The following is a 12,650-nucleotide window of genomic DNA, read 5'->3' as shown; positions in this document are numbered from 1 at the left end:
ATGCCTTGATCCAGCCCCAGCTTCAGTCAATCCTGATCATGGGCACACACTGATCATGCCCAGTATACTCAAGAAAGTCTCCATACAAAAACTGGTAGTCTTCTCATATATATCTGCTTCATGGGGCTTCATGTTTTACTGTGGCACAACTGCCAGGCCCCAGAACCAAACTTTCGATTACTATTTATTGTCATTGAAATATGTGTGTGTTGTACTATTCATTTTTTCTCTTTTTTTGGAGAGGTTTTTGCTATAGAGCGCATGCTCTCGCCAGAAAGACAGAGACAGACAGAAAGCGAGAAATCACCCGCCAGGGGGGGTGGACATGCTGCAATCCATGCTCCTCTCGGGATCTTGGGTGGGCACACATGCACACGTGCCTGGTGTGAGTTTAAGCTTCCAGGTCCAGGACTCGAACCTCAGATGACTACATGGAAGTCCAGCAACATAGCCATTATGCCACCTGCTGGTCCCATGTTGTGGGGACACATTTAAAGGAGAGAATCTGAGGTGTGGGGACATGCTCTGAGCATATACCACCTGCTCTTTTGGGGTTTGGCAGAACCTTGTAACTTGTCTTTCCCTGACCTTGGCTGCAGACAGAGCAAGGGTGGAAATTACTAGGGGCATTCCAACAGACACATCTGATGGACTTCAAGAAACATCTTGACCCCAATTAGTAAAATCCAATCCCTGCTCTGCATCTGAAAGGTTCTTTAGTCTTCTCTGGGTGTGGTGGTGCACTCCTTATAGAGAAGTTCTTTAGCTCCTTCCCCATTCCTAACAACTAATTCTCTGCATTAGAAAAGAAGATGAGATTTTCTCTTGATGGGATTATCACCGAGGGATACACCTGGCCTGGTATGACTATGCCCTCATAGATTTGTTAATTGCTTCTTATTGTCTGTAACCTGGCAACCAATCTATGAAGTGTCATGAAACATATATGTGTAATGTCTCCTTGTACTATAAAGATGTCCAGTTCATTTGGGGGCACAAGTTGCTTGGGCAACCTAGGCTCAGGCTGCCTGTGTCCATTTCTACTGTCTCCCTTTGTCTCATTCTTTCCAATTCCCCAGTCCTCACAAGATGGAGGGCTTTCTCTTTCTCGTCCTCTTTCTCTTCCTCACCAGCAGCCCCTGATCATGGTTCAGCCAGACCCAAGCCCTGGGGTGGACGCTGACACCATGTACTATTCATTTTTAATTTATCAGAATATCTGGGTTCAGATATTCTTTTTATAAGAAATAATACATGCATGTATACATGCATATTTACAAATAGGAGCAACTCATATATATGTACATGCCTATAAAAGAGGTTTTCAACTACTAATAATTATCTCTGGGTGATAAAATGGATGACTTTAATCTTTTTCTTTCTTTATTACATTTTCTCATTGTTTTAGTAAGCATGGTGAGTGAGGAAAAGACAAGATACAAACAAACAAACAAAACCAAAATACAGTTAGTTAATTTATACCATGTAATCTGAACAGTCACATATGGCCCTCACTAATGTTGTATGGATTCTTTATTTTTGTTGGCTAGTTTTAAATATAACTTCATGTCTGTTGGAAAATATTGGTGAAATATTTTTAGGTTAAAATTTTTAATAAATCTCTCTAGCCTTTTGTAATTATGAACAGATATGAGTCTTTTGCCTGTGGCTATCCTTGTGCCTAAGAATTATATAAAACGTGATGCATGCCCAACAGTTCTTTTAGTGCTGAACAACAGTGTAGTTTTTCTTTTGCATCTGAAATTTATAGAAGCTATTTAATATTATATGTGAATCTGCAGTTTTGCTTCCAATATATGTCCCCACTTCTACTTTGTGCCTTCTTGAATTGAAACTTTGAATGCTCAATTTTTCCAGATTCCACTAGTCCCTATTAAAAGAAATTAAGGTTAATCTCTCTTTATATCATTTCATTTGAGTCTCATATCTTCTTGCCTAAAGTACTGTCCATTAATATTTATTTAAGAACCCTATAGCAGGCCTTCCCATTTCACTGTTTTCTTCTTTGATAGGTTGGTTAGATTATGTGGCTATACTTCAGGTTAACTTTTTTTGTTGTTCATTGTTGTCATATGACTCATAGGTGGCTTGTTTTTGAAAAGACATACTGAATATATGAAAGTGCTATGTTGAAAGGGTTACAAAGTATGACCTAGTAACAATAGCAAAAGGGAAAAAGGTTACATGGCATGACATAAAAAGAAAAATAATATTTGCTGAGATACAAAGGAAAGTAGAATTATATTGGTGATAATACATCTTAACAGAAGGACATGCCAGTCAATGTTTTCAATTATACAAAATTCTTCCATCTGGTACAATTCTGGCAAGAAAATAAATACTAAGGTGGAGTACTGAATCTCATTTTACGGAGTTAATAATAATAATAAAGTAGAGTGAAAAAAAACTAGTCTTGTCTGCTCATTTCTTTTGCAATAGCACACAGCTGGGTTCTATCTTTTATTGTATATATTATTTAAGAATTTTATTTTTTAAAAACTTTGATCATGCAGTTATTCTACATCTGGTTCTATTTGGCACTTTGTATAGAGTGTACAAAAGGTCACCTGAACATTAATAGCCACCTGAAGTAAAAAGAATGTGGATCTTCTACAAAATATACATGTATATTATTTATACACAATTTAAGTGTTATTTAAATTGCCTTAATAAATATCTATCAGTATGTAAAGTAGTAAAGTAAATTGGTTAACTTATCAGACACTTTTTTTTTTTTCGAATTTCACTGCTGGTTAAGAGTCTCCCTTCATTACAGTCGTCCAGCCTCAGCCTCACCCTCAGTCTCCTGGGTTGCTGGGATTACAGGTATACCCCACCATGCTCAACCCTTAGCTCAGAACAGGAGTTGAGCTTAGGCTCCCATATGGTCCAGTCTGCTGAGCACAAATCCTAACAGCCATATATACTATAGGTATATATGGCAGTACATACTTTCGTTCTTTTACTTTGTACTGACTGAGATGCAGTATAACTCAAGGTAAAGACATCAGACATTGTTCTGATCTGTGACCCTGTGCAAGTCACTGAATAGCTCATTAATCCAGTTCACTTAGCTGAAAAATGGGTTTCAGCATAATGTTTACCTTACAGGATGATTTTAAGGATTGAAAGACGCAATGCCAGGTTTATATGTGGAGTGGACAGAACAAGCTTCTCTTCCATCTCCCAGCTCTAAAAATGTATTTAATTTACTTGAAATACATGAATGAACTTGGAGGACATTTTGCTAAGTGAAAAAGGCCAGATGCACAATTAGTTCCTAATCTCACACTTAAGTGAAATCTTAAAATAGAGAGAGAGAGAGAGAGAAGCCAAATTTAGAATCAGAGATAAAATGGTGGTTGCCCTGGAGTGAGGGTAGAGGAAGTGGTTAGATATTGATAAAAAGGTACAGACTTTCAGTTATGCAGAATGAATAAGTTCTAGAGGTAGCTAATGTACAGTACGGTGGATATGCCAGATATTACCATATTACAAACTTGAAATTTCCTATTAGATTTTAAATGTTCTCACCGCAAAAATAATTTTATAAAAGGGTAACTGTGTAAAAAAAAAAAAAAAAAGGACCAGCAGTTAGCATAACAGCTATGTTGTTGAACTCCCATGTAGTCGACCCTGGTTCAAGTCCCGGACCCGATGGCTTAAACTCACGCCGAGTGCATGTGCGTGCATGCCCAAGCTCCTAAGAAGAGAAGGGATTGTGGCGTGGCCATCCCCACCAGGGGATGATTTCTCGCTTTCTGTCTCTCTGTCTTTCTCTGTCTTTCTGGTGAGCGCACGTGTCCTGCAGCAAAAACCTCTCCACACACACAAAAAAAGTAACTGTGTTAGTAAGGATTCTGCAGGGAGACAGAATCAATAGAATATGTATGATATATAAAGGATTTATATAAAGGATTTATTTGGGAAACCAGCTGATGTGACCATGGCAGTTGAGAAGTCCCATAACAAGTCATCTGTAGCTGAAGACCCTGGGATTATAATAACATGGTTCAGTCCAAGTCCAAAAGCCTCAGTGGTAGGGAACCTAATGATGAAACTTCCACATCTAGTTCACTCAGACTTGCATGCTAATCTCTTTTGGAAACACCCCCATGGATACACCCAGAGTAATGGTTTATTAAGTTTTATAGGTATTCTTTAGTTCAGATTGACAACTCAAAACTAGTCATCACCATAATTATTTGAGATGATTAATATGTTAACTAGCTTGATTATACTAATTATTTTACAATGTACACATATATCAAAACATCATGTTGTACAGCTTTATTATACACACTTTTATTTGCCCATTACACCTCAATAAAAGAAATAAAATAAGAGATAATGCACATACGTTATTCAGAATGGCCCATGGCATTTTAGCACTCAAAAATGTTGGCTGTCATTATTTCACTTTTCATATACATTGCTAGTGTCCTCTTGTGAAGCATTTAATTTCTCTAGATCATAATTTTACAATAAAGTACATTTGTGGATCATTATTATCAAAACTAAGTTAGCAAGCAAAATTTATAAGACTAATGTTCACCTCAGAAGTTAAACAATGTCATTGAATGTATATAAAAAAAGTTAATTAAAAAAAGACAGCAAATAGTTAAGTAAAAATAAAAAAAAAAGATTAGTGAATCCTGGAAGTTTCAGCAAATGCTGTATTATTTCATCCCAAAATAATTGTTCTAGACCTTACTCATTAAAGAGATATTTATACTTGAAAAAAATGTGAGTTGCAGAAAAATAAAAAGCAATAGAATGTTGGGGTCAGCAAGTGGCATAGTCATTAAAGCACTGGACTCCCACCTGGCAGACAGTGGTTGCAGTCCCAGAGCTGGCAACTTGAAACACTCTGGGTGCATATGTGAGTGTGCCCAAAATTTCAAGAGAAGAATGGAGGAGAAGTGTCCACCCCCCGTGTGGGGGGGTATTTTCTGTCTCTCTGTCTTTCTGTCTCTCTGGGGAATGCACATGCCCTATAGCAAAAATCTCTCTCTCAGTAAGAGAAAAAGTACAATGATATCTTTCTGTTACAAAAACAAAATAAGATTATGCATATATTTGTGTATTTTTTGTACACAAACACACATACATAATGCAAACATGCTCACACATTTTCACTTTAGAATCATATAAAAATTGAAAAGAATAAAATAAACCTAGAGATTATATTACTCATAGTTCATGTAATGTGGGAACACAATACTGTCACTGTGCCTTCAGCCAAATATTTCCTAGTGCGTTATACTCTTTTGTTGGAATAATAGGTATCATATAAATTAGAGATATGTCCAATAATTTGATACCTGAAATCTATCACTTTTATTGATAAAATTATATGATGATTTTTAATTCAAGATTAATGCCATATTACTTTCTTCTTTTTTTAAATTTGCGCTCAGTGGAGACAAAGTTGTAAGCATTCTCCATGGGTTAAGTTTATGCTGAAATCTTTTCTATTTCTCCCTCCACTTGGGGTTTTGGACTCACATGCATATGCGCCTGGCATACTTCTCAAGCCTGCCTCTCTAGGAAGTACCACATGGTTAACCATGTGATATCAAGTTGCCGGATCCACCAGACCATTGACTGCCTGATCCACCAGACCATTGACTGGCCCTGTTCCTTAATTTCTAAAAATTTTATTAATTGAAAATAAAGGAACATGGGCACTTTTTGCTTTTATTTTATTATTATTTTTATGAGATTTTTTCTATAGAGTATGTGTGCTCACTGGAGAAATGGAGACAGAGAGACAGAAAGTGAGAAATCACCCCCCCCCAGGGGTGATGACTTCACCACAATACCTTCTCCATTCTCCTCTTGGGATTTTGGGCATGCATGCACATGTGCCTGGCATGAGTTTAAGCTGAGTCCAGGACTTGAACCACAGTTGACTCTGTGTGAGTCCAGCAACATAAGCATTATGCTATCTTCTGGTCCCTAATTTTGCTTTTATTTTTTAAAAATTTCAGTCTTCAGGCTAGAAAATGGCATAATGGATATGTCACTAGACTCTCATGTAGTCAACTGTGGCTCGAGTCCCGGACCCAGCAGCTTAAAACTCACTCTGCGAGCATGTGCCTACATGCCCAAAATCCCGAGAGGAGAATGGAGAAGAGATTGCAGTGTGGCCATTCCCCTGGTGGGTGATTTTTTGCTTTCCGTCTCTCTGTACCTCTCTGGTTAGTGCACAGATCATATAGCAAACCACCCCCCCAAAAAAAAAATTCCAGTCATAAAAGTAACACACTACATTACAGGAAATTTGGCAATCACAAAGTGTTAAGAAAAGAAAAATATCAATATTAATATTTCCTTTCAGTCTTTTAAAACTATTTTAGATAGTTTTGATTAATATCTATTTGTGTGTGTGTGTGTGTGTGTGTATGTACTCTTTTTTTTGTATGTATATACTTTCTCTAATTTCCTATTTCATATTGTTCTTTCCTTCATAACATTACAAAACATATTTTGTTAATTATAAATTTGCTTTTTTTAAAAAATAGATACATACTCTTTTAGACATGTTATTTGTTGCTGAATTCTTATATTATTATACACTTGGAATTTCCAAATATAATTCTAAAACATAAGGAAAATTTGATATTTTGTTTTGAAATGTTAATTACATTCATAAGAACAAGTTTGCAGAAGTGGATATACTGGGTCATACAGAGCATATTTAAGACAAATGGAATACCAAAGTAGTCTCTAGATGTGGCCATTCAGCTCCCCCAATTGCATAACTATTGCCACTTTAATTTCACTGGCATAAACATTTTCCTTCCTTTCCTAACTGTCTAACTCTTTATCAGCAATGAGAGAAGAACTTATATCCTTGCAAATTCTACATCTATATATATTCATGATTTAGGCCTCTCATGAAGATGACTGTCAAGGGGAACCAATATGAAGAACCAGTTAGTAAGGTTTTTAGAAGGCAGCTGCATAAATTAGCTTGATAGTTATCCGAGTTAATTTTCCTCTTGTGAAAAAAGAGGCAAATAATTTGTCCCACAGGGATATTCCTTATGTAAAATAACATTAGGCAAACTCACTATCCAAATGCCATTCCCTTCTCATTCCATATACAAAGAAGAGGTGAACCTTAGTGCATCCAGGAACCACATGCCTTAGTTCTTTGACCATAAAGTGCTCAGTAAGGATTTCTTCAGTAAGTACAAGGCTTCAGAATTTGGAACTGCGAGGTTCAGGTCAAGAACATGGATGGACAAATGACCCAGTTACCAATGAGTCAAGGAGACTTCAGTGGTAATGTTTACATGTCACCTTTTCCATAAATTGACTGGATAATGAAATTGCTAAAAATGAAGATAAACTTACCTTCCTACAATTTAAAATTGCAAAGGCAATTTTCTCTGTTTTAAAGGAGTTATCTTTTCTCTAATAAATGATACTTGGATTTTTAAAATAATTTTGGACTTCCAATGTTACCTAGAAAAATAATTTGATATCAGCATGGTATAAATGAGATAAATGTTCACTTTTGAGTGAAATAAATATGTAGAATTTGGTTTATGTTATGTTATAATATTTCTATTGCATTGAAACTATATTTTTAATCAGCATCAATTATTATTTTGAAGATTCTTTGTACTTCACTAATTTATAAAATATCCCTATTTAAAGTGATGCATTGCTTACTTATGTTAGTTAAGAATTTTTATACTTTCAGGACCAGCAGTTGGCATAATGGCTATGTCGCTGGACTCCTATGTAGTCAACCACGGTTTGAGTCCCAGACCCACTGGCTTAAACTCACACTGGATGTGTGTGTGTGCATGCCCAAGATCCCAAGAGGAGAAAAGAGGAAAAGGGATTGCAGCCTGGTCATCCTCCCTGGGGGATGATTTCTCACTTTCTATCTGTCTCTCTGCCTTTCTGGTGAAGGCACATGCCCTATAGCAAAAACCTCTCAAAAAAAAAAAAGTTTTATACTTTCTATAATTTGAGCGTATGAAATAAGGGACCAGCAGTTGGTGTAATGGCTATGTCACTGGGCTTCCATGTAGTCGACCACAGTTCACATTCTGGACCCAATGGCTTAAATTCATACTGGATACATGTGCAAGCGTGCCCAAGATCCCTAGAGGAGAATGGAGGAGAAGGATTGCCGCATGGCCATCCCCCCCCTGGGCAGAGGTGATTTCTCGCTTTCTTTCTCTATGTCTTTCTGGCAAGTGCATGTGCTGTATAGCAAAAACCTCTACAAAAAAAATATATGTATTTTTTATTTCATACATTGGGGATTATGTAAGTTTATTCTTAGAGTTGACTGGTTTTATAGAATGTCAGTGAGAAGTATAAATCAAAATGTCTAATTTCCCTGAATTAAAATTACTATCACTTTATTATAAAGTGATATCATTTAATTCTCAAAGTCTGGAAGTTGCTTTAATACACATTTTAGCAATAAGGCAGTATAGACTCCCAAATATTAATGATGTCTAAAAAATTCATCCAAAGAAGAATGTATATTATGCCATTCTACCTCATACCAAATATTAGGTAGAAGAAGGTGAAATATCGATTCCTAGACCAGTATACAAACTTCTTTCTAATATATTAATCTTGATATTTTGCAGCCTTATGATGATCTTTTCTATAAATACTTCAAATATTGTCTTGAGAAGAAAAAGAAAACAGACCAAAGGTAAAAGAGGAAAAGTGGGAAGGGAGGAAAGGAGTCAGGAGTAAGGAGTGCTAGAGTGAGATTTACAGACATGACTAGAGTTTAAGTGAATTGCAGGAAAAGACATGACTGTGATAAATTATAAATAAAATATAAGACCACAATTGACAAAGAGAAATCTGAACAAATAAAGAAAATATGGGAAGAAATTATTTTTAACATATTTAATTCTGTAATACTTATGAAAAGCATGTGTGATCCACCATACCCTGACTTAATGAATTGGACATCTTGTGCTATTGTCATTCAGTCCTGCACCAATGTGAGCACTACTGCTTTTTTTTCTTTTTTTAATAAAACCTTTATTGTCTCACTAGATGAACCTTTCAGCCTCCTACCATAAGTCTTAGAAAAAATCAGGTTTCTTGAACTATTGAAAAAGATAACTGTCTACAAAGAATAATTTAACAAAACTGGGAAAAATCTTGGGCCAAAGGGAATCAGTAGTCTTAATATTAGATAATCACTGGGCAAGTATTGGAGAGAGATACTTTTCCAATAAGTATAGAACTAGGAACACTCAATGGCGCTGAGATAAATGGTGAATGCTGGGCTGCTGGATACGTCATCTTTAGATCCTGGGAGAACTTCATTCCTTAAGACTTTCTGTGCACAGGAACAAAACATTTTCTTGGATTGAAATTAGACGGTTTTTCAGGACCAGCAGTTGGTGTAGTGGCTATGTCACTAGACTCCCATGTAGTCGATAGCAGTTCGAGTCCCAGACCCGGTGGCTTAAACTCATGCCAGGCGCGTGTGCGTGTGTGCCCTAGATCCCGAGAGAAGAATGGAGGAGAAAGGATTGTTGCCTGGCCATCCTCCCTGAGGGGTGATTTCTCACTTACTGTCTCTCTCTGACTTCATGGTGAGCGTACGTGCCCTATAGCAAAAACCTCTCAAAAGAAAAAAGAAATTAGAGGGTTTTTCAATATTTACTCTACTTCTATAAATGAGATATGCAAAAGTCTGGTTTCCTAATTCTATGTAACTTTAGCCATCCTCCCTCATCATTTGTTTATAAACTCAGTCTAGAAATTTCTTTGAAGCAAAATACCACAACTTAGAACAATTTTGGAAAATATAGGTCAATTCTACTAAGACATATACCAAACAAATCAAAACACTTCTATATGAAAAAAAGTCCAACCTCTAGTGACAAAGAAATTCAGAAATTCATTTACAACTCAGTGTATAGCTATCTATTAAAAATTGCACATAAGTTATTTTAAATTACTAATAATCAAATAACATGAATGAACAAAGGAGTGATGAATAGACATTTTGTAGCCAAAGAAACTTCCGTTGTTAATATGTATAAAAAGAAACATTAAATTCCATTTAATTAAATATAAATTAAAATAGATTCCATCTGGGACCAGCAGATGACATAATGGTTATGTTGCTGGACTCAGCAACTGCGATTCAAGTCCTAGATCCGGCAGCTTAAACTTGCACCAGGAGCATGTGTGTGCATGCCCAAAAATCCAAGAAGAGAAGACACGGGATTGAAGTATGGTTATCTCCCCTTGGAGGGGTGATTTCTCACTCTCTGTCTGTCTTTAACTCTCCAATGAGCACACACACAGCAAAAATCTCTCTCTTAAAGAAGAAAAATAAAGATAGGTTCCATCTATCAACTTGACTATATTCTTGAAATGTTTTGATAAGTGAAAACAAAACTGTGGGAAAATGTTCCCTCATACCATGCTGTGAATGTGAATTGGTGCAGCACTTTTGTGTGGCATCCTGACAATGCGCATCAGATTTTACAATACATGTATTGCATATTTGATCATAACAATATCTTAGATAGGGATCTGATTGTTGAGTATGTTCCCAAAGATGAATGTTCAAGAAGGACTTTGGGATTATTATTTTGTAACTGCAAAAACAACAAAACAAAACAAAACAAAACAAAAACAAAAACAAAAACAACACAGAAAAATCTACCAAAGGACTCAATAATAAGATTTTAGTTAACCAAAACATTGCCAATTTAGAAAAGTAAATTGTGATGTTACAGTTATTTTAACTTTACACACCTGAATCCTTTTAATTTCTGTATTTGTTTATCTTAGATAATAGTAACTTTATATAAAATTCAGGTTGGATATTGTCAGGGTGTGGTAGGAGGGCCTTCTAGAACAAAAGACGGTAATGAGACATTCTGGAATTTGAGTACACAAGAGTAACTTAGAGTAACCTTGTAGCCCTGTCTGTATAGCAACTCTGTAACTCCATGTATAAGTGTGTATCTAACAGCAGGGTGGCCCAGTACTTAGCAGCATAATTCGGTAGCAGCCTTATCACGTAAGTTACCCAATCAAAAGAATATGTAACCATATAAAGAGGGCAAAGAAACTAAAATCAGTCTAAGGAAGGGCCCCCAGAAATTCAGGTCTTAGCCTTTGAATGTAAATCTTTTAAGCCTATGCTGACAGGAATAAACTACTGTATGCCTGCTAAAGGCCTCAGTGTCCTGTTTCTTCAGCTAAATGTCCTGTTCCAAAGGGACATAAAAGCAATTGAAATATGAAACTCTCAGTATAGGATGTCTCAGTGAATATTGGCCAAAACATTAGAGAAGGAAATCTAATGATAAAAATAATAGAAAAACTCAGAGGAAGAGAAGAATCTGCAGTAATATTTTATATTTTAGCAGGGTCACAAGATTGAGAAATGGTCTTGAACAAGGGAAGAAGGTAATTCAGATCTTTAGTTGAACTGAAAAGAAGTTTTCTCGTACTGTTATCCAGGTTGGGAGTTAGACTGGAAGCAATCCAGAAGCTAGTAGTTGCTGTATATTCAGTAAGAAGCCTACCCAGAGAAACAAAATGGAAATATACTCATTAGTTAGATTGGGTGCTAGACCAGTTAGGCTGACTCAATGCAGTGTCAAAAGGATGCTGAATTAGAGCTTACAAAAGGATGCTGAATTAGAGCTTACATGTATTTTTAAATACTTACATATTTAAGTATAGAAGGTAAAATGTGCACTAGACTGAGAACATGAATGTTGAGTTCAAATTTTAGATATGCTACCAATTTTATATAGTATATTGGGAGCATGAAGATATTCATAGTATCTCAGTAATATCCAGAGACATTCCTACATGCGTTTCTGATCCACGTCAGAAGCAGTGGCGGTCATTGCTCGCTGCCATCAGAGACTTCTCACAGCTATTTGCTTTAACACTCAGTGTCTACAAGCTTCTCTGCTCTCTCCTCTGGAATGTTAAGAAAATTAACAGAGAAAATATTTGCACATTACACTCCCTTTCTAATAGAACATGGAATTGCTTTTTGTCTACACAGCTGTGTTACCAGGCAGCAGTCTCCTGCATATTTCTTATTACATTCTAACCTCAATGGTACCTTTTTCCTGGGTCACTTGGGAATATAGAATTTTTCTTATACCCACCTCAAATGGTGTGTTGGATACAGCTCATATTAGTTTGCAAGAATTAAGTTTTCAAGAAATTTAGCATAGAGTGTTAAGTTGTTAGTAGCATGAAGCAGCCCATAGTGGGATATTAATGTCTATTCCTAACTTGAGTTCCCTTAGGGACCTTTGAATCTCAGGAGGATCTTGACCTCCAATAAAGTCAGTCTAAGGTCTCTTTCTCAGCTGCCAAAGACTTAATTGCATGAACCTGGATTACAGACTTGCCTTCCCACCTTTTGGAGAAAGTAGTTTTCATTGTAGTCTTGCTTTGCTTGAATCTATCACACCCTCTACATGAACTTTCACAGTTCTCTGCCATGGACTTCACACATGCCTGCAATTGTGATAGATTTCTTGTGCTCTTATTTAATTCTAGTTCATGATTGTTATGTTTCTTGAGTTACTAATTTTCTCTTCCTTATTTTTCTGCTATACATTCTAGCCCTTCCT

The 12,650-nt window shown here is 36.3% G+C and overlaps 1 long non-coding RNA gene across 3 annotated transcripts in view; it reads left to right on the top strand.

Moving 5' to 3' along the window:
* Positions 1-12,650, top strand: part of LOC102485203 (uncharacterized) — a 306,679-nt gene that overhangs the window by 15,975 nt on the left and 278,054 nt on the right. Inside the window, exon 1 of one of the 3 annotated variants that reach the window (XR_003550583.1) lies at positions 10,984-11,065. The exons of the other annotated variants lie outside the window; for them this stretch is intronic. This is a non-coding gene — a long non-coding RNA (uncharacterized LOC102485203). Of the gene's footprint in view, positions 1-10,983; positions 11,066-12,650 lie in introns of those variants that run through there. 3 annotated transcript variants of the gene reach the window in all.

This window comes from Tupaia chinensis, unplaced genomic scaffold (assembly GCF_000334495.1).
Source record: "Tupaia chinensis unplaced genomic scaffold, TupChi_1.0 Scaffold000466_1, whole genome shotgun sequence".
Classification (NCBI taxonomy): domain Eukaryota; kingdom Metazoa; phylum Chordata; class Mammalia; order Scandentia; family Tupaiidae; genus Tupaia; species Tupaia belangeri.
Note: the sequence above shows the minus strand (reverse complement) of the source record. Positions and strands in the feature narration are given on the sequence as shown.